Raw genomic sequence first — 25,491 nt, 5'->3', positions numbered from 1 at the left:
TTGCACCAGTATCATTGTCTTTGCAATCAAGAAACAAAAGGAAACATACAGAACTTAGGTTATATTGCAAGTCAGTTGTCTTTTTTAAATGAGTGTAGCAAAAAAAAACTTCTGGCACTCAAGAGCACTGGCACTCAAAAGGATGGAAGAATTTAAAGGTTGAAGGAAGTGTAAGGCAGTCATATGTTGATGGTTAATAGTTCACCAGGCAACTGCATGTCAGCACCAACTTGATGTATAGGTTGTGAGATGGACATCAGATGGACATCTGTATCAGCTGCCCACAAGTACAATAGTAGCAAGTCCACTGTTCATTGATTAATTTACCTCCCTACTCTGCCCTTCCCTTTCTTTTGAGAAAATAGGAGAGAATTTAAATTTGAAATCTTTGGCTGCTTTATTACATGCTATAGCATTCCAGCAATGAACAATCAAAGAATATTTTAGGTGGATATGATGGGTTTATAATTGTTAAGGAAGTATATACAAGTGCAGGAATGTCTCCTACAGATCCATCACTGTGACCTAATTAATTTAAAATTGCTTTTGCCAGTCTTTATAATTATTAAAGATGAATGATGGGTTTAAAATTGTTAAGGAAGAATATACAAGTACAGGAATGTCTCCTACAGATCCATCACTGTGACCTATTTAATTTAAAATTGCTTTTGCCAGTCTTCATAATTATTAAAGAAGAATGATGGATTTATAATTGTTAAGGAAGAATATATAAGTGCAGGACTTTCTCCAACAGTTCCATCACTGTGACCTATTTAATTCAATATTTCTTTGGCCAGTGTCTTCTTGTCCTTTCATCATAAAGCAATATGAATACAAAAAGTGAATACTCCAAAATTAGAACTGGAAATGTTTAAGATAAGTCTTATTCGGCAATGAGTTACAGAGCAAAACAATTTTAATTTTATGAAGAAAAAATGTCAGTAAATATTTTACTTTATTCTAAGAGACTTAATTAAAAATCATTCTCTTTTCTTCTTTTTATTGCATATTTTGTGTTTATGAAATTCCATTGCCTTATATGTTATCCATTGTTGGCAAATATCAAATTAAAGCTTCATGCCAAGATTGTATTCAAAGACTGCTGGAGTCAACCCCATCAATATGTGTGCACCTGTTAATTCCTAATCACTGCGATTTTAGATATTACCAAATACATCTTCATCAGCAGCCTGTGACAATGATGGTGTTCAACAATATATTTTTTGTACTAGTAACAACAGTTGGCACATGGCAGTTGCAGGGTTCCAAGAAACTATATCTGGATAGAGAAAAAGAATCAGCTCAGAATTAAGAGGAAGGACAAAAATTGGAGCAATAAATTAGAACGTGCAAGTTATTAACAAATTCATCACTTCCCATTTTGAAGTATAATCCATACTAGCCAAAGTCCCAAAACTTTAGTTGTCTGTATTGCATGATTTTGACCCCAAAAAATTAGACTGACTCTGCACATAGATGTTACTGTGGTGTTGGTGCACACTTTTCAGATATTATAATCAGCTTGGTATGTTAATTAGCTCATGTCTTGGTTCCAATGGACAATTAAGTTTTCAACAGTTGTCAAAACAAATCTAACTTAGCCACTGAGTAAAAACTTAATTAGTTTCTCATGAAAGTGCTTATGGGCATTGTCATGACAGTCCACTGACCTTGGGCATCATCATGACAGTCCACTGACCTTGGGCATTGTCATGACAGTCCACTGACCTTTTTAACATTTGAATAAGAAAGGCAGATCACATTTATGATGATAAATTTAAAGTAAATGAAAAATTAAATGAAGACATGAGTTTTACTTGACAAGATTTCTTTAAATGATACTTATTTCTTAAAGTGATGCAGACAGTAAGCATTTCCAACATTTTCATTGGTTAGTATTTACTGGGGTAATATTATTTATTGTAAAAATATTTTTGTTAAAGAGAATATTTTGAGAAACAATATATAGAGCTTTCATTCTCAAATTTTGATGGCAATGTTTTAATGTTCAGCAAATATGGGCCAATATTTTTCCTTTTCTATAGGAAAAAATGACTAACACCTGCCTCCATGTTGTAAGCTGCAGTATTTGCACATATTCCCATTTGTTTGAATAAAGATATATGTCATCAAGGATATAAAAATTGCACAAAACTTAGTCATTTCAGTTAATAATTTCTAACCTGATTGTTGCCATGGAAACACTTTTGGCATTTGGAATTAGATGGGAATGTTTTTAGTAATATGGTTGCCATATTTGCAATGGTGTGTCTATGTTTTCAAGCAACAGATGTGATGTAATTCAACATCATTAATAATCTCAGTAATTTCAAACATTTTAGAGTTACACATGTATACAGTAGTTCCTCCATTTTAGTTGTTAATTTTGTTTTGGAAATATTAAAACTTGACAATGCATATATTGGATGAAGACAACACAGTTTTTACTGAAATAGAGTATTCCAGAAACCAGTAAAGGATAAGAAGCAGTCTGTGTGCTGGTTTGCATTGAGTGTTTCTGTTTAGTTTGAAGCAGGAATAAGTTCTCTCAGTATTAATGTCCTCATGGTGACAATCAGGTTAGAAATTATAAATCAATGAATGAATTGACTAAGTTTTGTGTATTTTTTATATCCTTGATGCTTTTTATTTTTAAAATCGGAAGGTGCACAAACAAACAGGAGATTGTGCAAATACAATAATGTTGTTGTTGTTATAGGGTTTAACACCATTTTTCAGCACAAGATAGGCTATACATAGCGGCCAGTATTAATGGTGGAAGAAGAACCCGGGAAATCCCCAGAAAGAACCACCGACCTACGAGAAGCTATCGGCAAGCTTTCTCACATATCAAATACAATAATTCTGGTTTAATCGGGGTGTGCTAAATGGGAGAGCAGTGTATTGAAAGTATTTTTGGAGATGGTTTGGACAATCAGCCTAATGTGAACTGAGCTTTAGATAATCATACGGACATAAACCTGCAGCGATCTGTGAAGAAAAGATTTGTCCTAATGGCCAATGTCACAATAACGGTCCTACTATGGAACTAAGCAACTCTGACCATCAATGTAAAGACAAGTGATAACTTTAAAAATTAAATGACCAGGATACTTGTTTCTCCCATTGTGCAGCTGACAAAATTAATCAGGAATACAGAATCCCCCAAAGCTGTGGTGAATTGGCCCTAATTTACTCAACCCTCCCTCCATCTTGGATGCTGATTCTCTATTGGGTCAGGTTTAGTATAACATATTAGACATGGGTACATTATCAGACCATATTTCAAGAAGAAATTTTCTAGATTGTGTAATGTAAATGCACCTATCACCTCCATGCTAGTTTGAGATAATGTGGTCACATAGGAAATGAAGAAATGCCTTACAGATAACCTGGAAGAGGTTCTAGCAGGGTCCTTGGTCACTGGTGAAACAAGCAGTAATTTCATCCTCATGGGCACATGTTGTTATCAAAATTCAAAGTGATGCAGAATGACATTTTGGCAGTACTTCAAATGAAGGGACAAATTGCATGCAATTAAAAAAGAGGAGTCTTAAAGGAAACACAAATTCTGCTTGAATGCATGGAAACTCATACCAATAATCTGGATTTTATAATCAGTATGAGGATATTGTATATACATATGATGTGCCAAAGGTTTTGAAGAGTAATGATGACCTCTCATCAATGAATTAGGGAAATATGAAGGTCATTATTTGAGTAAAGATGGAAGCTAAGCATCATCCATAAATGTGCAAATTGTCTCTTCTCTCCCCCCCACCATTGCTAAAGTCTGAGCATTCTATTGATAATTCAAGTAAATTAATCAACTTTTAAAAATGTGGAATACTCCAGAGAAGTCTTGATCAGTTTTTTGGAAGCGTTTGTCGTAAGATTTTTCCATTGCACCAGTAGAACAAATTTCACTCTGGCCTACACTGATCACTGTTTTGTTGATTTCCTGTTCATTGTCTCACAAGTGCATTGAGATTTTTTCTTTAATATCCATTAGGTTCTAACAATTTTGCACCTCAGTTGTGCACCTCATTTTTATGATTGCTTGGAGGGTATCTTGACTTGGCCCTATCTGTATTTTCATCAGTTCATCTCTCCCAAGAATAGTTTTTGCAAGATGGCACAGAAACCACTTAATGTATAGATCTGTGGAACAGTAGCAAAAATACGATAATTGTGGTTTAGTCTGCATATTGGCTTCTCTGGGTTCTGTTCAGATCCAGGTTTCCATATTTGACTCGACAAAGATGGTTAGGAAAAAGCCTAACTACACAGAGGGAACCTCATACACTTGAATCTACTCATGCAGTTGATCCAGAATGCATGCAGAATGAAGCTTTTTATTTATATTCTAGCCTTGTCTAGAAATGTCTTCCAACAAGTGAAAGCATGTAAAGGATGTTTGATCTCTTGAAAAGTCTAAACCATTTGCAATACATGTTGTGCATGAAAATACACAATCACATTTATTGAGAGATGTGTCTGTTTGAGTATTGGACTTGGTGGAAGAGGTGATTGCACTGCCACTTGAATTAAAATAACAAAGATACATGGATTACACATCTGGAATAAAGTCTTTGACCTCCATAAGTTTGGAATTGCAGGTTCTAAAACTAGAACTAGAGCTCATTAAGCCAAAGTGTTGCACATCTGATTTTATTGACTTTAATACACATGTATGTTGCAACAATTTGAACCTTGAAAAAACAAATTTCATCCAACTATACAATTTAGAAAAGACACTGAAATATTTGCTAAAGGATGCAGGAACCTTCTAACAAATAACATGTATTGTATAAGGCAGCCTCACCACAACAATACAACACTACTTTGATTGCTTCCATAAACACTTTTGTGATGAAGGATATATATATATGCACACCCATACTTATAATACATTTCCCATGATAACTCAGTGCACAATGGGATCCAAAAATATGGACTATGCAGTAAGCCAGGGTGTAACTGAGGTACCTCTGAAAAATTAAAATAGGGATTGACATCCAAAATTGTTAAGTGGGCGGTAAGTTATTGAATAATAATATAATAATTGCTTTGGGAATGATTATCATTTTATAGCTTTTCTGTAAAAATTAATTTTATTTTCAACATATCCAATCTCTAATCTGCTTGTATTGTGGAGAGCATGGTCATGTAACACAGTGGTGTCTGCCTGGAAAACAGATTTGTTCCCATGTTTGTAATGAACTAGGACAAAAGCAAAAGTTGTGCTCATACCAATAAGTTGAAAGCATTGATATACAGGCCTATGCAAAACATATCCAACAACAAAATGCATTAGAATATTTGTCTGCTTTTCAATGTAATAATTATAGTTCTATAAACAGGTTTCAAGCACTATCTGATTTGTATACAAAGTGCCACTTGTTAACGTGTAAACAACTATGTGATACTGTTCAAGTTACTTTTCCCTCGGGGCCCAGAGTGGCCGAGTGGTCTAAAGCACTCTCCATTACAAATCACTGCCATCTCACCTCTGTCTGCGTGAGTTTGAGTCTCGGATTCAGCCAATGTGGGTATGTAAGAAAGCTTGCCAGTAGCTTCTCGTGGGTCGGTGGTTCTTTGCAGGGTTTTCCCGGGTTCTTCCTCCACCATTAATACTTGTCGCCATGTATAGCCTATCATGTGCTGAAAAATGGCATTAAACCCTACAACAACAACAACTACTTCTCCCTCTGAGGCTCCTTAAGTGTCTAATATATCAATGTCTTCTTGAAGGTATGTAAATCAGTCTCATATTGAACATTCTCATGTGTCCACTACATGTGGTCATGTAGTCCAAGTTTACTCAGACCCTTGCCACCCCATTTTTGATATTTGGACATTTATGTTGGGGTGTAAGGCCAGAGTCCATTCCTTATCAAAAAGACAAGGGTCAGAGGAAACATGGACTAGTGATCATGGTACAACAGTTGGATATTTTATGTTATCTTCTTCATGTGTTTATGTAAATAATCAAGGTGATGAAAAGAAATCTGTCAAGTCTAAAAACAATACATTGCATACTTCCATGTCTGAAAATCAATCCTCTGATCAAAATTGTCATGTCTTTGGCCTCCTCAAAAGAGGTCTGCAAGTAATCAACCTAAACATTCAACACATCCTCCCTAAACTGAATGAGATTAGGTTAATAATACAGTAGTTGGCATCCATTAGTCTTGAGAGAAGTGCGCTGTTGAGACAAGTCCCGGTTTGTGGTTGTTCAGCATCTGCTGTGGCTATGGAGACTGAAATGGGAGTGTCTGTCCTTGCTGCACTTACTGCACTTGAAGGTTGAGTCTTTGCCTTCAGTTGTGCCAGGTTGAGTCTATGTGGGTTGGAGTTGCTTCTTCTTCCTCTGAGATCACTTTTCGTCGGCTAGCAAGCATAGCTTGTCCTTGCTGGCTTTCAGACCAGTGATCAGAACATGTTGCCAGCTGGACCTGTCTAGAGCAAGCTCTTCCCAGGTGTAGACATTGATGTCAAGGGCTTTCATGTCACACTTGCAGACATCCTTGAAGTGGAAATGTGGCCATCTGATTGACCTTTTGCCAAAGGCAAGTTTCAAATAACGAAGGTCTTTTCAAATAACGAAGGTCTTTGGGGATCCATCCATCATCCATCCGCCGTATATGGCCCAGTCATCTGATGCAACATTGGTGTGGGAGTGTGACCATGCTGGGAATCTTGGCACATTCAAGCACCTCATTGTTTGTTACTTGATTGCTCCAGATGATCCCAAGTATGCATCAGAGGCATCACATGTGAAAGTCACTGTCCTTTCTCTTGTGAGGCATACAGAGTCCAGGTTTCACTGGCGTACATGAGAGTGCTTAGCAAACAGGCTTGGTATATGGAGATCTTATTGTTCAGGGTCAGCATGCTGTTGTTCCACACTCTCAGCGATGACCTGGAGACAGTTGTTGATGCCTTTCCAATTCACTTGTTGAGCTTAGCATTGAGTGAGAGGTTGTTGGTGATGGTAGAGTCAATATACGTGAACTGACAGACTACCTCAAGTTCATATTTGTTGAAGATGATGCTTGGGGGGTCTGTGTCCTGAGCCATCATGTTTGTTTTCTTTAGGCTGATGGTCAACCCAAACTCATTGCATGCCGTAGAAAAGCAGTCCATCAGGCATGTAGCTCAGCTTCTGTGTATGGCTAGAGCAGCATCGTCTACGAAGAGCATGTCCACGATGGTTGCTTCTCGCACTTTGCTCTTTGGCTTCAGTTGTGCCAGGTTGAACAGTCTGCTGTCTGATAATGTGTGTAGGTAGATCCCTTCTGTGGATGTCCTAAAGGCGTGCTTGAGCAGGACAGTGAAGAAGATGCAAAAAAGTGTAGGGGCAGGGACACATCCCTGTTTTGCTCTGCTGCAGATGTCAAAAGGGTCAGACGTTGAGCCATTGTACTGCACTGTGCCTTTCATGTCATCATGGAAGGACTTGATCATGCTTAGTAGATTTGGAAGGCATCCAATCTTTGCCAGGATTGTGAGGAGTTCATCTCTGCGGATCAGATCGAACACCTTGGGGAGGTCTATAAAGGCCAGGAAGATCATGTCAATTGTGGACTTCTCTCCACAGAACATGCACTGTGACTCTGGACATACTCTGTCAGTCTGTTCAGACTGACACATGCGAAGACTTTACCCATTATACCAAGAAGGGATATGCCCCAGTAGTTTTTGCAGCCACTTATGTCAGCCTTGTTCTTGTACAGGGTTATGATGTTGGCATTTCATGTCTTGAGGCACTGCACCTTCATCAGAGCACTGGCAGAGGAGGTTGTGCAGGTGTGTGAGTAGCACACTGCAGCCTCATTTGATTACTTCTGCTGGGATGCCATCCTTCCCTGGGGCTTTACGTAAGGACAGTTTCTCCAAGGCCTTTAGTTCTGCCACAGTAGGTTTCTTGTCCAGTTCAGCAATGAGAAGGAGGTTTTCAATGGCACTGAGGGCATCGTTGGTCATGTGTTTCTCTCTGGAGTACAGTTCAGAGTAGTACTCCACCCAATGCTCCATCTGCTTGCCCTTGTCATGGATGGTATTGCCTGTGGCAGACTTCAGTGGTGATGTCACTTTCTTCATGCGACCCATTGCTTTCTTTATGCCATTGTACATTCCTCTGATGCTTCTGATATCTGCTCTGACAGAGCTGAAGCCAATATTCATTGGCACTCAGCCATGCTAACCTCTGCACTTTGCTTCTGGTAGACCTGTATGCCTGTAGTGTCCTCTGGCAGGGGGATTGCTTGTATTCCAGGTGAGCACTGCAACACTCTTCTATGGCTGACAAAAGTGTGGCAGAGTTAGCCTTAAAGCATCGTCTGTTAGAAAATGTCAAACATGAAAAGCTTCTAGATGTGTCCATATATAATAATTTATTATGGAATAACCATATTGACTATATTGACAAGCTTAAAATACTTGTGCTGTGATTTTATTACATTTTATTACATTTTATATTTTCCTGCTCATCCTTGAGCAAACCTCTGAGAGTCAGTTTGGGAGTTTTAAGTTCACTGTAAGCTTTAGAACTTGCTTTTCCGTACTGAGAATTTTATTCAAAAGAAAATTTAATAGAATATATAACTTAAAAGTTGTGAATTTCATGATGATCATTCAAATTTCCAGGCACTAACATCAAGTTTACTATAAAATGAGTGATGCCTCAGGGTTTCGTTCACCAGTTTTGATCCCAATTTTATTTACATTTAACAAATGGGGCCTAGACTAACACTTCCTTTTGGATAGGGAAATCAGTTCACATAGTGAAGTTCATGCACATGTAAAATCATTCACCTATTTAAACAGGTGCTTTTGAATGGGATTATTGCTTATTGGCAAAGGTGTACCAAGAAGCGAAAATATGGTATAACATTTATGAAGTCAGTTATCAATACTACATTTGTGTTACTGTCAGCGCATTTATATAGCAACATTAAAATATTTTCATTTTATATTATCAGTGTCATTAAAATTACTTCTCTTATTCAGTAACAGAGTAATCAATTTTCATATAGAATGTCACATAATTGAATCAGTTTACATTGATTAAACAGATAAGTTTTATAGATCTTGTTAGGTTGTTTTGAATAATTTATTGCACATTTGACAGGATATATTAATATACTGAGTTTGTTGACTGATTCAGTGGATAATCCTGAGAGTCAAGGTCAATTGTTTGATTGGACTTCACATGAAATTCAAATTACACTCTTCAGTTAATTATTGCAAAGTGTCTTCTCTAAACTAGGGTATTTTCAATTGGAGCTGTCTTGGTAAAATGACTAGGCTCATCACGGTACTTTGCAGGAGCTTTCTTCACATTTTTGTGGTTAAAATGAAAACAAGTTTATCAGTTGGGTTTGTGGCATGCCATTTGACAGTAACTCACTTTTATCCTATGTCACAAAGGGGTTGTTTGAACCAGGGGCCACTGTTACAACACTAAATTTCTATTTGTCTAATTAGTTTACAAGTTACAAATAGAGGGCAAATTCACTAACTCTAGATCTAAGACCTGTGGTGGATGTATCTCATATACATTTTTTATTTATATCTATAGGGTGGGAATCTTATGTTTCCAAGTAATAACCTAGGGCAAGTCTCCTATCCCAGGGGCTTTGACATGGGGTCTGAATCGGATATATGTTCAATTTCATATTCTTTATCATATATAAACTTATACATTATTCTGAAAGACTTTCCATTTATGACCATGGGGCAATTCCCCTGACCCAAGGAAATTACCTAGGGGCTATATTGGATATGTGTCTGATCTTGTCTCCTGTCCTTCAAATATTTATAGGGATCTTAACAGTGTCCAAGTTATGTATATAAGGTTACAGAGTAGGAATCTTCATGGTTTCCGAGTTATGACCCAAGGTAACATTGCCCCAGGGTCAAGACATCCACAATGTTCATATTAGATAGATGGCAACTCTCAGATCTGGACCTTTGATCTTAAATTTTTGTTAAGATTTCAAGAAAAGCATCCCAAACCCACTTACTTCACCATCAGGGGTGAGGTAAAAATTTTAAAACCATTTCTCACATCTACAAACCACACCAAGTTTCAAATCTGTATATTGTACAATGCACTGCATTATAAAGTGACAGATCAAAGTACAGGCATCATTCAGGTCAACATAATCCCCACGTTCTTTTAACAAATCATGGAAATAATATCACTTGTCAGTACAATGATACAATGATGTCTTGAAATAATGTTAAATTGTTTTTCTATCTAGACATAAAACCTTCCTTGAGAGACCAACCCTTCTGCCAAGATGATGGGTCTCGTCGATTTGTGCAAGATTACTAGTGTTTAAAGGCCGATATTCAGCAGGGTTGCATTTATAAATCATTAAATAACTGTTTATATCCAGGTTTGCCATGAGATCATTCATAGCAGTTTTGAAATAATATTTTGTCTAAAATTAGAGGTCCGTGTTCTGTAAGTGATTGCTCTCTACTGTACATTTATATTTTTTTTAAAATGTGTATATCACGATTGTGGCTGTACATGACAAGTGGTAGCTCATTGAAGAGGTCGCTCAAGACAGGTTTTACTGTACAGTTTTGCAAGTAAGAATAAGTGTGTGTGTGATTTGGATTTTTAACATAGCTTTGACAATTTTTCAGTCATATTGATACAATGTCTGCAGCATGGCAGTTTACAGTGATGCCTAGTACTGGGGCATCATGCCACAGATATGTGGCATGATGTTACACTCAGTCAGTTTATCCTGACACCAGGTTGATCAGTCCTAACACTAACATCTTAATGTTGAGTGCCTTGCAAAGCAGCTGTTAGTACTATTTTTAGAAGTCTTGAGTATGACTCTGCTGGGGTTTGAACTTGCAACCTCCCGCATCCGAGGCAGACTTTTTAACCACTAGGCCACTGGAGTGGTCAGCAAGAAAGAATAAGTTGTTCATGAACCCTTGATCCATTTGGTACATTATATACTCAGTTACAACTTGAGTCTGTAAACTTGCATTGATCCAGATCTGCCAGTGCATGATACACTGGAAGATCTGGATCAATGCAATTTTTTAGAAGTAATCAACAGAACAGAGACCCTGATTTGCCAGTGCATTATGCAGTGGCAGATCAGGGGCTATGTTGTTGGCATTTGGACTTGACTTACAGGCAAGTATAGACTGTTCAGCAACATACTGATTGATATTTTAAGAGGAATAATCTGGTTAAGACTTGATTATGTCTTTTAGATCTGGTTAAGACTTGATTATGTTTTTTAGATGTGAATTTTTTTAATGGTTATTGAGTTTCAAAATATAGCATCATGTTTTATGAGGCAACTAATGCAGAACAGTAGATGATGTAAGAATTAGTTATTAAAATTGTAATGAATCAATCACTGTGTTGTTCTCACTCTGTTAAGTGCAGGGGAAATTCTAATTCTAAGTATCATGAACTTTCCGTACCCTAATGACCTCACAAGATTGCATATAGGTCACGTGACTGGTCATTATCCAGGTTCCTGGTTTTATCTACTTAATTTTTGTTGCTTTTCCATTAGTTCCATGTGTTCCTTTGCATTTCAAGACTCCTGTAAAAGACAATCACACTCAGATTAGCACTGTTTCCTTTATTTTTCACAAAATGTACAAGCAATTCCTTGTTACAGCAAATTTTTAATGCATAGGTCAGCACTGCCATCATAATGGTGGACGATGTGCAAAATTCAGGGGTTTCTTCTAGGTCTATTTATTTACTGGCATATTATGAATTGATTTTAAAATGTTAATTTCAAGGTTGCATCTGCTTGATTTAATTCCAGTCCATTGCAGTTTTTTTGGTCATCACTCTGGGCTTGATGAATAAACTGTTGCAGTCATTATTACCTTATTTTGGTGCAAGATACTTAAAATCTGAAGTAATTTAATTTAATACAGAGGGCATGCAGTGTCGTATATGAATTTACTCCCATAAGCCATGCAAGTTGAATATTTCTTGAGAGTTTAAGCTCCAATTATGAACAACTTCGTTAAGCAGTCCCCTGTCATGTTTGACCTCATTCCACCATGATCATTTATTTCAACTCTCTTCAGGAGATGCAAAATTGTTTCACCCCAAAGCTTGGTAGATAGGAAAATATGTACTGTACAAGGAACATAATTGTTATGTTCATGGGGGTAACATGTATAGTGCTACTCATGTCTGTTCTTTGACTATGGAAATACATAACAGGTTCAGGTCAATTTTGGTATGACGCTTTTTACATTTAGAAGACCTAGAGTTGTGACACCCGTTTGCCATAAAACATTGCCCATCATACTTACAGGAGGGTGGGGGCATCCATGTCAATCAAGCACACCATTTCTAGTTCAGTTGCAAATTATTGAAAAGAGAGAAGTACTGAGTTTACTTGCTTATAAGTCTAATCCAACTGTATAGACCCAGATCTGCCATCACATAATGCATAGTTTCTTAGGAGTAGTCAGTAGAACAAACAACATAGAACCTGTTCTGCAAGTATGTTATGCAATGGCAGATTAGGATCTGTATTGCTGGCACTGGATTAGACTTATAGGAAAGTAAATATGGTATCTCTTTTTGTTGTTTTGTTTTTATTCTTTTCTTCAGAGAAAATATCATTGATCTCATAGTGCATAACAGGTGCTTGCTGGATTGATCATGCTGGTTCTGAAAAGCCATATGAACCAGTTTAAAATAACAGCTGTGATAAAGAATCACAGGTTTAAGACAAGGATTTAGACAGAGTTCTTTTAACTCTTCCCTGTAAGATTCAATTTTCAGCAGGTGCTTCCTGCTTTTGAAACAATGACTATAAAGTATGTAAGGTTTGGTTTAAAATCATTCAAAGCTGAAAGATGAAAGGAAATAAAGTTCTTATTTTGTTAATCCAGCAAATTTGAAGTCTTAAAATAGTAATGAGTTCCTTTTCTTAATTTTGTTTGGGATGTTTGAACGTTGAGGTATTGCCAGGAGTTTGGATTTTTAGAAAAGTGTGATTGCCATTTGGGGTAATAGCTTCAGCAACAACAGATTCAGTAACAATCAAAAATGGATAATATTTAGGATTGTAAATTCATTACAGATTTTATGAGCATCATTTGCAGTGGTTGCTCATAAATAAAGTTAGTCAAATTAATTTTAATTCCTGACCTTACCTATAACAGAAAAGACATTTATGGGAAGAACGTTTTATGCTTGGTACTAAAATTTGTGGCTTTGTATCTCTTACAGAAAAGACATTTATGGGAAAAACATTTCATGCTAGGTACTAAAATTTGTGGCTTTGTATGAACCACAGAAAGCAAGAGAAATGGCAAACCAGGATTAAAAATTAATTCATGAGTTTATTTAGGGTTATCATGAATTTCATGCATGATTAGCTTCAGGAAAAAGCTTAAAAAAAAGATTTTGCTTGATTTTATAACAATATATATTATCAAGTGTTTATTTTAACAGCAGCATTTTAATGTTTAATGGAATATGAAATAGATTGAAGCTTTTAACAACTTAACAAGGACAGGTAAAGTGGGGGAGGGAAATAATTTTAATGTTAAATAGAAGTACCAGTTTCAACATCCTGCGAATTACTTTATTTTCAGCTTCTTGTATTCATACATTTGGAAAAAGATCTTATTGTTAACAACAATTATTTGTTGGATTCTTTAATTTCCCGTCTGCTGTAACTACAAAATCAAAAAAAATTTTGTAGCCCATGAAAGATAGTAAATTTTCAGGAAATGCATATGATATTAAATAGATCAGTGCAAACTTGTTGATACCATCAAGAAAGGGGATTTAGGGCTAGTTCAAAGAGATAAGTTATATATTAATGAAGATGCTGTATATTCATTGTATTTCATGGGATACTAAGTCCCACAAAATATGTTTCCTACTGCACTGGTTTTAAAACTAGGGTAGGTAGGTTTGTTTTAAAAACATTATATATATATATATATATATATATATATATATATATATATATATATATATATATATATATATATATATATATATATATATATATATATATATATATATATATATATAGAGAGAGAGAGAGAGAGAGAGAGAGAGAGAGGCAATAATTTTAAGACTTCACTTTAATTTTATGCAATAACACGACATAAGTTTTGATTTAAATTCTAAGATTTGTTTGTGAAAAAGAGACCATCAGTAATCTGAAGAGTTCACTTTTATTTTGCTTTAAAAAAAAGACAAACTAAGGATTCAGTTCTGAAACATTTTTTTAGGTCAAGTCCAGGTGTCACTTTTGTCTTAAAAACGTTTCAAAATAATTGGTGTTGATGCAATTTAGACCAGATTTGATTGCATTTAACTCACGGATTTTACTACAGTGTTTCTTCTCCTACCTCTCCCTCTTAAACAAATCTCAAAAATATATTTGATATTGGTCTCCAGAGCTTATATGTAACTGTCTGAGTAAACGTTCCCCACACAAAATCACTATGGTATGATAAATTAATTACCTCAAGATGTTTCCAAAATACTGGTTACTGTCACTGTGTCCTGGACATTACTCAGATTTACATAATTAGAGCTATATGGAAGTTACTAAAGGTTTGTTTTTTGATGTAAGAATAACCTGTTTAGTGCTGATGTGTTATTAACAGTAATTTGCCAGTAAAGTAAATAAAGTTGAGTTTGGACATTTTCAGACACGAATTTGTGGACTTTGATTTAAGTTTATTGTAAATACAGAATTTGTGGACTTTGATTTTAAGTTTATTGTAAATACAGAATTTGTGGACTTTAATTTAAGTTTATTGTAAATACAGAATTTGTGGACTTTGATTTAAGTTTATTGTAAATACAGAATTTGTGATCTGATTGTATATCCCTTTATTTCCATTTTGTATATCCCGTTTTAAGCCAGTGTTGCTGCCATTTGCACTCTGAAGAAGTTAATGTTCATTTCCTCATTTCCTAAAGAGCATGGTTAGTGAGGCATACATGTCAGTGATGCATGAAGCCATCTCCCCTCTGTTGTTATGAAGGTCTCTATACAAATTCTGTCACGCATATAACTTACAGGAAAAATGCATTTTTATTGCTAGAGTGGGCCAAGTGAAATGAACACTCTCCTTGTTGTAATGATTCCAAAGATTTGGTTGCAAGTAACTTTCTATCAAACATATTGAAGTAGTAATAACTTCTGTTTTGCCAAGGAAGAATGTTTTTTTGTTTGAGTTAAATACCCAAAAATACCCAAAGAAGATCAATGTGCCAAAGAAGAAAAAAAAAACAAAGGCAAAAAGGGTATTCCAAAGTGTGCCAAAAAAAGCCCCAAAAGGGTACTCCATGATATGCCCAAAAACATGGGCAAAAAAGTGTAAATTTCTTTAAATACATGGAGAAACTTTTTGTGTATAAAACACATTCTTCTAAAGCACAAGACCACTGGTACATCGCAAATCACATCCCATGACTAACTATAAACAGTCTCTTGTGACCTGCAGGAGAGTGATTTAGGTCTATTCTTTGTCTCTAAATCAGACGGGGAAAATGCCTTATGAAATTAATGCTGTATGAAATTGAAAATCAGAAATTCACTGCCACGATGTCCAAACAGCCTTATCACTAAGTTGTGTAAATGATTAAGGTGCTAAAGATGGTCGTAATGTGAAAAATGATGGAAATAATTGGACATGTAAAGAGTTGGTCTTCACTATGAATGTATATTCATTTAATAATGAGACATTTTTATATATTGAAAAATCTTAAAAGAGCTGGAAATAATAAAACTAAATAGAAAATAATTCAACGGTACTGTAAAATGTGTCAGATTTCCAATATATTCCCACAAACTTTAAAATGGGAATGAATCCATGCTGTGCCTATCCTTGTGTTTATAGATGGTATAACTTCAGAATTTACTCAGATTTATCATTTTCCATTATACTAATTATTAAACATCATGCCAGGTTTGCATGCTTCATTTGTTTTAATAGTAGTGTGACTTAATATGACAGACATTTCAGTTGAATTGGAAGTTGCATATGTAATTCAGTCCCAAAAAGAAAATACTGCATTCTGAAATGACTCAATTGTTCGCTTAGTTTGAGACATTTACGAAAGCTTGGCCATGAAATATGGACGTTATGAATCCCACCGAAAATAAAAAAATTTTTATGTTTACATTCAAGAGATTATTTAAGAGATTCATCAAAATATACAATACCTAAAAAACATTACGTTTTTTGTACATAATGAATAAACCTTGAATATATTTAAGTATAGCTATCATCTTCCCAGCTTGATGTTTTATCTTCAAGTATGCTGCGACTAACAGATACTGCTACCGTATGTACTCACATATCAGACGAGTCAAACTGCAGACAACAAAATATCCTGGTCTGCCATAGCATAATGTGCCTGCAAATCAGGGTCTATTTGTTTCTTCTACTGCTTACTCCTAACAAACTGCACAGACCCAGATCCACTTGCACATCATGTACTGTCAAATCTGGGTCTGTGCAGTTTGCAGTTGGACTCATTTTGTAAGCAAGTATACATGTTATCCATATAAACGTTTTACCATAAAGTTATATTTGAATAGAAGGGACTGGTTTATTTACTCCTTCCTATTGGTCATGTGATCAACAACTGACTAATCTCCATAATAGATAATTTACCTTCATCCGTATGCTACATGTATATCTAAGTTTATATTTAAAAAATTGAAAGTCTTGATTATTAACTAGGTAGTTTACATCTTTAAATACCATATATACTTACAAATAAGTCAAGTCAAACTGCAAACAACAAAGATGCTGAGCTGGTTTAATGCATAATGCACCTGAAGACCAAAGTATGTGTTGCTGACACATTTCTTGAATGGATGGCCATATCAGCATTGGGATGTTACTGGAAGATATAATGTCATATTTAGTTGGTCATAAATGAAAATGGTGCTGATCTGATATCCACTATAGCCACCAATGCAGCCTTCTTGAAAATCTTTTTTTGCTACTTTCTTTGATGGAATGTAGCTAGGACATGGGGTATTCACAGATCTAACATACCATGGTGGATTTCTTGAAAATCTTATTATCATTACTCTTAAGTCTTATGGAAGTGACCCTTAAAATATGGACTGAGGGAGTAAAAGTACAAATTATGGAAATACGATTGTTTGTGGTAAAATCTGGATACTCACTTGTCCATGTTTTAGCTCGATCCAGGTTTCATGAGATTCAGTGCAATTAATTGGTCAGGAAACCAGACTAACTTTACAGGAGTACCTCAGATTGGATGTTTTAAACTGCCTTTATTTTGTGATGGAAAACATCTACATGATCAAGCTGTTGCTGATATTTGTTTTTAATATATGGCATCCAACATGTGACAGTTCAGGATGAAAGAGACAATAAAATTCATAAAAAGCTTTAATAATACAAAAGAATAAAATGGAATATTCAGATTAATGGGGAAAAGAGCAAGAAGGGCAACAATTGCATTTTAGTAGACATCATGTGTTGATTTGAGTTGTGTCAGATGGCAGAATCATGATTGGAATTACCATGGCCAATTTGAAATGAATTTTTGTTTAAGGATTACTTCAAGTTGAGAGATGCCAACAAGCCATCGAGCTCCTTAGGGTTGGAACTGCAGTTTGTGAAACTGTACTGGAGGTAATTGGGGTTGAAATAAACTTTCTACTTGAACACGATTTTTACCATTGCTGTATCAGTCTTAAATCTTGAATAACACTTCTTGACTTTTAAATATGTGTTTTCCAGCACACCTTACTGAAAACTGGTCTAACTTATGGAGAAAAAAATTGACAGCCTTACTGAGAAGGTCTTGTTAGGTGTGTATACTTAACATACAGTTATATCAACATTGCCAAAAGACTTCTAATGTATAGTTGTCCTTAAAATAAATGGTGTCTATCAGACATACAATATTTCCACCATTGCAGCCATCTTTGAAACTTCTATTATTGATACTTCTTAATGAATACTTATATCAGCAAGGGGTTTTGACTAAAAAATTTATTACAATATCTATTTGGTCCTAAATAAAAGTTGTGCTCATTAGATATTCATTATACCCACTATGCTAGCCATCTTAAAAATCTTGTTATAGTTACTCCTGTTACAACTCTGTGGTCTAAAGCTAAGCAACAGAAAGAAGCAAAACCAACACGTTTGGTAAAATTCAACAATTTATTTCCCCAGAATACAAAGTGAAAATTCAAAAGATACAATATTGTGAATTAGATTCTCAAACATACCTAAATGTTCTATCATAAGTCCAAAAGTATCGGATGTCCCAAATGAATTTTAATATTTTTTGAATGTCCTGATGTACCAATTGTATTGAATGTGCTGATGTAGTCGTGAATATGTTAATTTACCTAACAGTCATGTTGTATTATTATGATATAATTCAGAATGTCTGAATGAATTCACAGTAATCCCCAAAAGTATTTGAGTAAAAAAGTCAATGAGCACTTTGTAATTATGATGAACAATTTAAATAAATGATTCCTCTCAAATTATATCTGACAGTAAATAAGTCCAAAGACTGAATTTAAAATGGGAATGAAGACTTTGCCTTACAAAACCTATATATACTAATTTCACTTAACTTTATACACAGTAGGATGCCAAGAATATGGGTCATTTAATACGGAAAATTCCATCAAATTTATCAACAAGTTTAGGCCCTGAACTTAAATTTTAATACATCTCTTATTTACAACTTACAACCATGACAAAACTCAGGTAGACATTACATGACAAAAGTGAAATAGGCCAAAACTATACACTAAATCTTGGACAAAGGTCAATCATCCAATATAAATTAAATATAAATAACACTTCTAAGCAGATGGTTTTATTGATGTGGGGTTTTCACTGAAAACCTTCTTACTGAATAAAAATGACACTGATTAATGCTGGTCATATCGAAAATAATCTATTACTATTCCATATAGATGTGGTTTTCCCTAAGTAATTCTCACTTTTATAGATGGTCCTAAATAAAGGAAATGCCACTGTGACCCACCAAAATGTAAAGTTCTCTCCAGAAAATCAGTGATGGTTTCAATTCTCAGCTATTCTTATCTTGGATTCCAGGAAATTCTTCTTAGCCATCAGTTAATTCAGGTTTTTTTTGTGGTTGTTCTGCTTTTGAGTAAGTATTCTGTCCTCATCATGCATGATGCTGCACAATTAAATGCAATCCAACAAAATAGGTGAAGACAATATGATCATTTGAACTCTGATGTATTTATTGAAATGAAAAGTAGAATGTTTTTGTTAAGTTTAATCTGAATTGGTAGAATCAGAAATGGCCTGTAGTAGAAATAAGGAAGCTGAAATGTGAGCACCCATTTGTTACAGTAATGGCAGACTGAGTCTCATTCTGACACCACCACCCCAATAATCACATGACCTTTAACTCACAGAAAAAACCATTAGATACAGATGCAATAACTAGCAATGGCCACAGGAGGGCATTACAGTATGATAATTAGAACGTAACACTGTAAAAGACAGGACAGTGTGACATGTTTCTTTTGAGGGCTCATACTTTTAAAGCATGGGTGCACTACCTTTATCGGCCAAGGGCCAGATTGCATTTTCTAAGACCACTTGAGGGCCACAAACACTAATTTCTTTAATATAATTACTGTTCATGGGCCATATTCTGTGTTGTTTTCATTTGTCCTGAGGGCTGGACAGAACACGTTCATGGGCCAGATCCATCCCACGGGCCACGGGTTGTACACAACTGCTTTAAACACAGGCAAGAAATTTCTTCATTTATTCTGTCGTGCATTTCATGAAATGTAAGAAGGCTATATCAAGCAGTTTTTAGTTTGTTTTACAACTCTTTTCAATTGACAATTTTTCCTCTCCAGTTTTATGTTAGATTTAAATGTTGAAGCACTGGTTATAAAGCCAGTTTTACCATAAATTAAGTCGAGTTAAACTGCAAATAAAAAAGATCCTGATCTGTCATAGCATGATGCACCTACTGATCAAGGTCTATGTTGTTTATTCTAGTGATGTCTCCAAAAAGGGTGCACAGACCCAGATCTGCCAGTGCATTATGTGATGGCAGATCTGGGTCTATGCAGTTGGACTCATCTTATAGGTGAGCATACAGTAAATATTTGTTTCTTTAAGCTATAATGTACTTGTTATGAATGAATTGAAAGTAACATGGTAATACAAAGACTGATTTTAAAAAAATACAAACTTTCCACATTGTTTTTTTTTATATTCAGTCAAAATTGTTAATTTTCTTACTGATTTCATTCAAACTTCAGAAAAGATGAATCATATTATTTTGGAGCAATATATTTGCATTTTATAAGTTTATTCACGGATTTCTTTATTTAATGCAGTTAGCTCATATTTGAATATGTAATACATATACCGTAAATTCCCTTTATCTGTTGCATCAGTTGGTAATTTTTTTCATTATTAAGTGGTCAATTAACAGATGAATTTTATACAGAGTTTGTCTCTGAAGTGGGTTTAACATTTAAAAAGACATTTAAACCTAAAGTTTGATAAAATTTATATGTGGGACACATTAGTGGACAAAATACATTTGTAATCATGTAGTCACATTTGAATCACTTGTCATCAATGTAAATATTTCCTTTGAGAGCCTCAGGCAAGAAAAATAGAAAAGGTGTGCCTATCAAGTGGGGGATATTATCATACCAGAACAAAGGGTGGTTTGTCAAACTGATAAAATCTATAATTTTGGGGGGCAAACATACAGTCATGGTGATAGAGAGAAAAGGGAGAATAAAATTTCAATTGCCCTTGATTTAACTAATTTCATTAGCCCATGACTGAATCATGTCATTAACACATTGATTGTTTTAGACAATATATTTATGTGTTCATAAAAAGTATTGGATAAAAGGAGAATAAAATTTCAGTAGCCCTTGATTCCAGTAGCCAGTGAACCATGTCATTAATATGTGTATATTTATGACAATACATTGATGTGTTGATAACAAGTATTTGATGAGAGGAGGAATACAATTTCAATAGCCAGCCATTGATTTAACTAATAATAAACTGATGACTCTTTTTATTGAAGAAAATAATATTTGACTCTGATTGCACAGGAATAACGATTTTTACTCAATTTATTTTACTGTTTTAATTGGAGATGAATGTTCAGTATACATTTTTTAGTTTATTAAATGATAGAAAGTTAAATTAGTATTTTATCTGAAAAATTTAGACTCATTGTCACTTGGATCAGATAAACACTTTCTCCTGGAAATGGTCTCTAAAAAGTAATTTAACAGCAAAGACATTATTTTGAAGTTCATAATTTGAAGAGTCTCCTTGAACAAAGAAAGAAAACAAGTTTTTGTATATTTCAAGATAAATATTGACGATGAGTTCGTGCTTGGCCTATAATTTGGTGACTCAAATGGACACTAACAGCTGAGTCTTCCATTCAGAAGAAGAGAAAAATAGACATTCAGGGAGAATAATTCTTCACATAGAGATCAAAGGCGAACGATATGGAGAAACACTAGCTTAACACTGGTCAACAAAAGCTGAACATTTGGATAGACAATCCATCATCTTTATGGTGGTAATTGTCATCAGTAATATAGTTTGCCCAGGTAAAAAGCAAGTATTTACAAAGACTTTAAAGACAGTTTTCACCCCATCTCTTTGGCACCTCAGTTTTAAAGCCTGGACAATTGTCCAACACGAGAAATATGGCATGGGGTATGACTGACAATGGGCAGCTTTTGACAAATGAGGAGCCCAGGATACCTGAAGCCAGAATTGAAGGTCGAGACACGTGTTCAGTGAAGCGCACTGTTGAATTGGCCCATGTATAGAGCCGAATCAGTAGAGCAGAAATACCTTCCAGTTTATAGCCTGTTGTAGTGAATATAAAAGACAGTTTTGAGATGAGAGGGAAATGGGGAAGATGGGGGTATATGTGTGTGTTTTTGTTTGGAATTGACACAAAGTTACATCACGATTCTGTGTAGTAGATTGTGGATAGTGCTTGCCAATATGTGTAGATTGGATTATCTATGATGGAAGGATCCTAAGTGTGCTTGTGTGACGGATTAGCAGATTTTCTGCACTGTACATTGTCAGGCCTACAGGTAAACCACCATATTGATACACTCTTTCCTTAATATTGTCACTACCTAGATACTAGCTAATAAACCCCCGGGCCCTTTATGTTCTCTTTAGGGCAGAAAGATTTGGTTCTGTCCTTGATTTTGGGGAATAACAGCTTTTGTCATAATGATAGAATTCAGGGACATTCTCTAGCTGCCTTCAAGGATAGCTATGGTCCATTGTGTACATATATCTATTGTGTTTTGCTTGGGGCTGGAGGTACAACGTTTTGTAGTGCTGGAAAAGGGAGACCATTCTATTATGTATAAGATGTAGGATCAGAAGGTCCTGATGTTGATTATGTTGGACACATGACTATGCAAGTATTGAAAATAACAGAAACATGATTCCCACATAGCTCTTTCTAAAACAATACATGTACATTTTTATATGCTAGACTAATATTTTTTAAATTAAACTTTTCTATGCTTACTGGTCTTCTGATGTCAGACCTTTCTATGCTTACCGGTCTTCAGATGTCAGTACAATCAAGTTAGTCTAGTTTTTCACAAAAAAACTTATAATTTGTACTCCAACGAAGGTATGTGCATGGTTTAAAAGCACATTAGCACAATCCAGGCTAAATAGTCCTGATACCACAGTAGAGGAGGAACCCAACAGTTATGTTCATTTATTTATTTCAAGTCTGTAAATCACAGTTTTAGCAAGTAGAAACTAGCAAATAGAGTGATGAAAACATTTTTTTAAATATTATTTACCCATACCCAAAAGCATATGATACAATGTTGACATTTAATGAAAATTATATGCAACTTTAATGTTCTAATTTGTTGTTTCCTTGCAAATTTCATAATGATACATGACCAAACTCTGCCTTAAAAGACACCTAAATATAAAGATATGGAGATAAGTATAGAGGTTAACAGCACATCAGCACAGTCCTGGCTATATAGTGCAGGGTAAGCTTGTGCATCCCAGAAAAGTATACAGAATGGTGAAATAGAGTAGAATCATTAAAATACAAATTCGTTTTTATTCTTCGATTAATCACACTCTTTAAAAAGTTAGTGGCCTCAACTTTAACATCATCACAGGACATGTCCCAGGGCAAAATGGCTGTGTCCATTACTTACCTTTATGACATGCAGTTGGGCAGGGTGCATCTGGTCTATTCTACATTTATGAGTCTACATGGAGGTCCATATAAGGGACTTTTCCCGGATAGAAGACAATATATATAAACCTTTGAATTTAAGTTACTTAGAATCTTGTCAATTGTATATAAAGGGCACCTGTTGTCTCAAGAGTGTCATTATAGGGGTATTTTATCATTATAGGGCTATATTACTTTAAATCACTCCCATCTATTTATTGAGGTAATAGTTTGATTAATGGAGGTATGATAATTAGGAGCTGACTATATTGTATATAAAAACTATTGTTGGTTTGGTTTGATGTTTTATTGCAGAACAAGAGAAATATGATAATTTAGTGTTCTGATAATTGGAAAAAGTCCTATGTCCAAGGACATGCCAATGTAGCCATCCAGGACTATGCCAGTGGTAGGATTTGAACCCTCACCCTTTTGGCCATGAGTCTGGCACACTGACCACTCAGCCACCATGGCTCCAGTCTATTAGTAGCCTTTTACAGCATGCAGTGATGTAGATTAGGCCTGTTTTCTATCCTCAACACTACCAGGGATACTTACAACAAGACCTAGCTGTAATTCATTTAGATTCATTCATATAGGTTGAACTATTTTTATAGAGTTGCAGTAGCACAGTGGTTTTATTATGCTGAATTTGCAACCAAAAGAGTGTGGGCTCGGATCATCTCATCAGATTAGCCTGGGTCGGTTACTGTGGTGTGTCCTTGGGTGAGGCACATTATTCCAATTGAATCGGCACTAACGTGCTGGTATTGTCAAAGCATTAGTACAGCATATATTGCACAAACAGAAATTATCAATATTTGTAATGCATTCAAATTGCAAAATAATTTCAGTTTGAATCAGTCTATCAACAGTTGTGCTTTTATATTGCTCCTGTCATAAGGACCGTTATGTTGTATGATAGCATGTTTTACCAGTATAAACTAGGAACATGCTCTAACAGTTTATTCATGTTTGAAATAATAGTACTTTTTCACTGTCAGAACACTAACTCAAACAGTATTAAAAACAAACACATGTTGAATTAATCACGATCACTAAGCCATTTAATGCAATCACAAAGACACCATTTATCGCTTGATTACTAAAATTCCTTCTGGAATTGTAAGTTTGTGTTTTGTGGTATTCACAAAATATTTCATAGAATTTCAACAAAATGCAGTTAGTTCCAATACAGCAAATTAAATACCCAATCTATTAAATCCTTGTTTTTCAGCTCCATCTTTTCAAATTATGTTTGGATCATCACGTTTGTACTATGTCAGCCATTGTGAATCAATTGAATTTTCACATTTATCTCCCGCTTAAGATGTACATGTGTTAAAAATTGAGCGTCACATGGGAAATACGTTTTTGTACCAATTTTTCACACTCTTTAAGACTAGATATTAATTATTCACTAATTTTATTATTTGTCAAGAAATCTTGTTATTGAAGAAATATCCAATATCAGTAAACTCTCCATATTGATAATTTTGACATACTTACTATAACCAGCTTTATGCCCAGTTTCAGTAAGGGAAAACATTTGGTTTACTCAGGTCTTATCTTTCATGTTGCCCTACAGGTCTAATTTTGTCATAGAATTTCTGAAAATGAATCTCAAAAAATCTCGGAAATAAATTACAATGTTTTATTGGTTATAGAAATTTATTTTTAAAACAAAAATAGCAGACTAGAAGGATTTTATTTTCTATAAAAAAAAACAAAGGTGTAAAAGGATTAAAATTGAAACAATCACATACTTGAATGAGTTAGATAGTAGTGTTTGATTGGTTGAATGCCACATATCATGTCATGTCAAAATTATCAGTTACAGAATTGGATCAAATGTGATGTACAATGCAAGGTCCTTGCCACTGTTTTATCTAATACTGTTTCTGTAGATATGACAATATGTTCTATGTAACATTTTACCCTGGATATGACAGTATATTTTATATAATATTTTCCCTTGCACATGACAATATTATTTGGGAAGTTCTTGGGCTTCGTTTTATCTTGAGTTTACAGTAATTTTCTTTCATGAACATGGTTTAAGCCAAGGAAAACTATAAATGGAATTGTTTTGATGTTGGAAGGTCCTTTAAAGGATAACTACTTTTTTAAGGAGAATATCAAACATTACTGTTTCTACAGAAAAATACAAGTTTAAATATCAAAGAGGGGGAACC

At 34.9% G+C, this 25,491-nt stretch overlaps 1 protein-coding gene across 3 annotated transcripts in view; it reads left to right on the top strand.

The window, feature by feature from the left end:
• Positions 1–25,491, top strand: part of LOC149794015 (brother of CDO-like) — a 251,172-nt gene that overhangs the window by 73,870 nt on the left and 151,811 nt on the right. Inside the window, exon 1 of one of the 3 annotated variants that reach the window (XM_089967953.1) lies at positions 21,960–22,163. The exons of the other annotated variants lie outside the window; for them this stretch is intronic. The gene's annotated coding sequence lies outside the window, so the exon portion shown is untranslated. Of the gene's footprint in view, positions 1–21,959; positions 22,164–25,491 lie in introns of those variants that run through there. 3 annotated transcript variants of the gene reach the window in all.

The sequence above is a fragment of the Sinohyriopsis cumingii genome, chromosome 8, assembly GCF_028554795.1.
Source record: "Sinohyriopsis cumingii isolate HCF-2022 chromosome 8, ASM2855479v2, whole genome shotgun sequence".
In the NCBI taxonomy this organism is placed as follows: domain Eukaryota; kingdom Metazoa; phylum Mollusca; class Bivalvia; order Unionida; family Unionidae; genus Sinohyriopsis; species Sinohyriopsis cumingii.
This window is presented reverse-complemented; position numbering and strand designations above follow the sequence as displayed.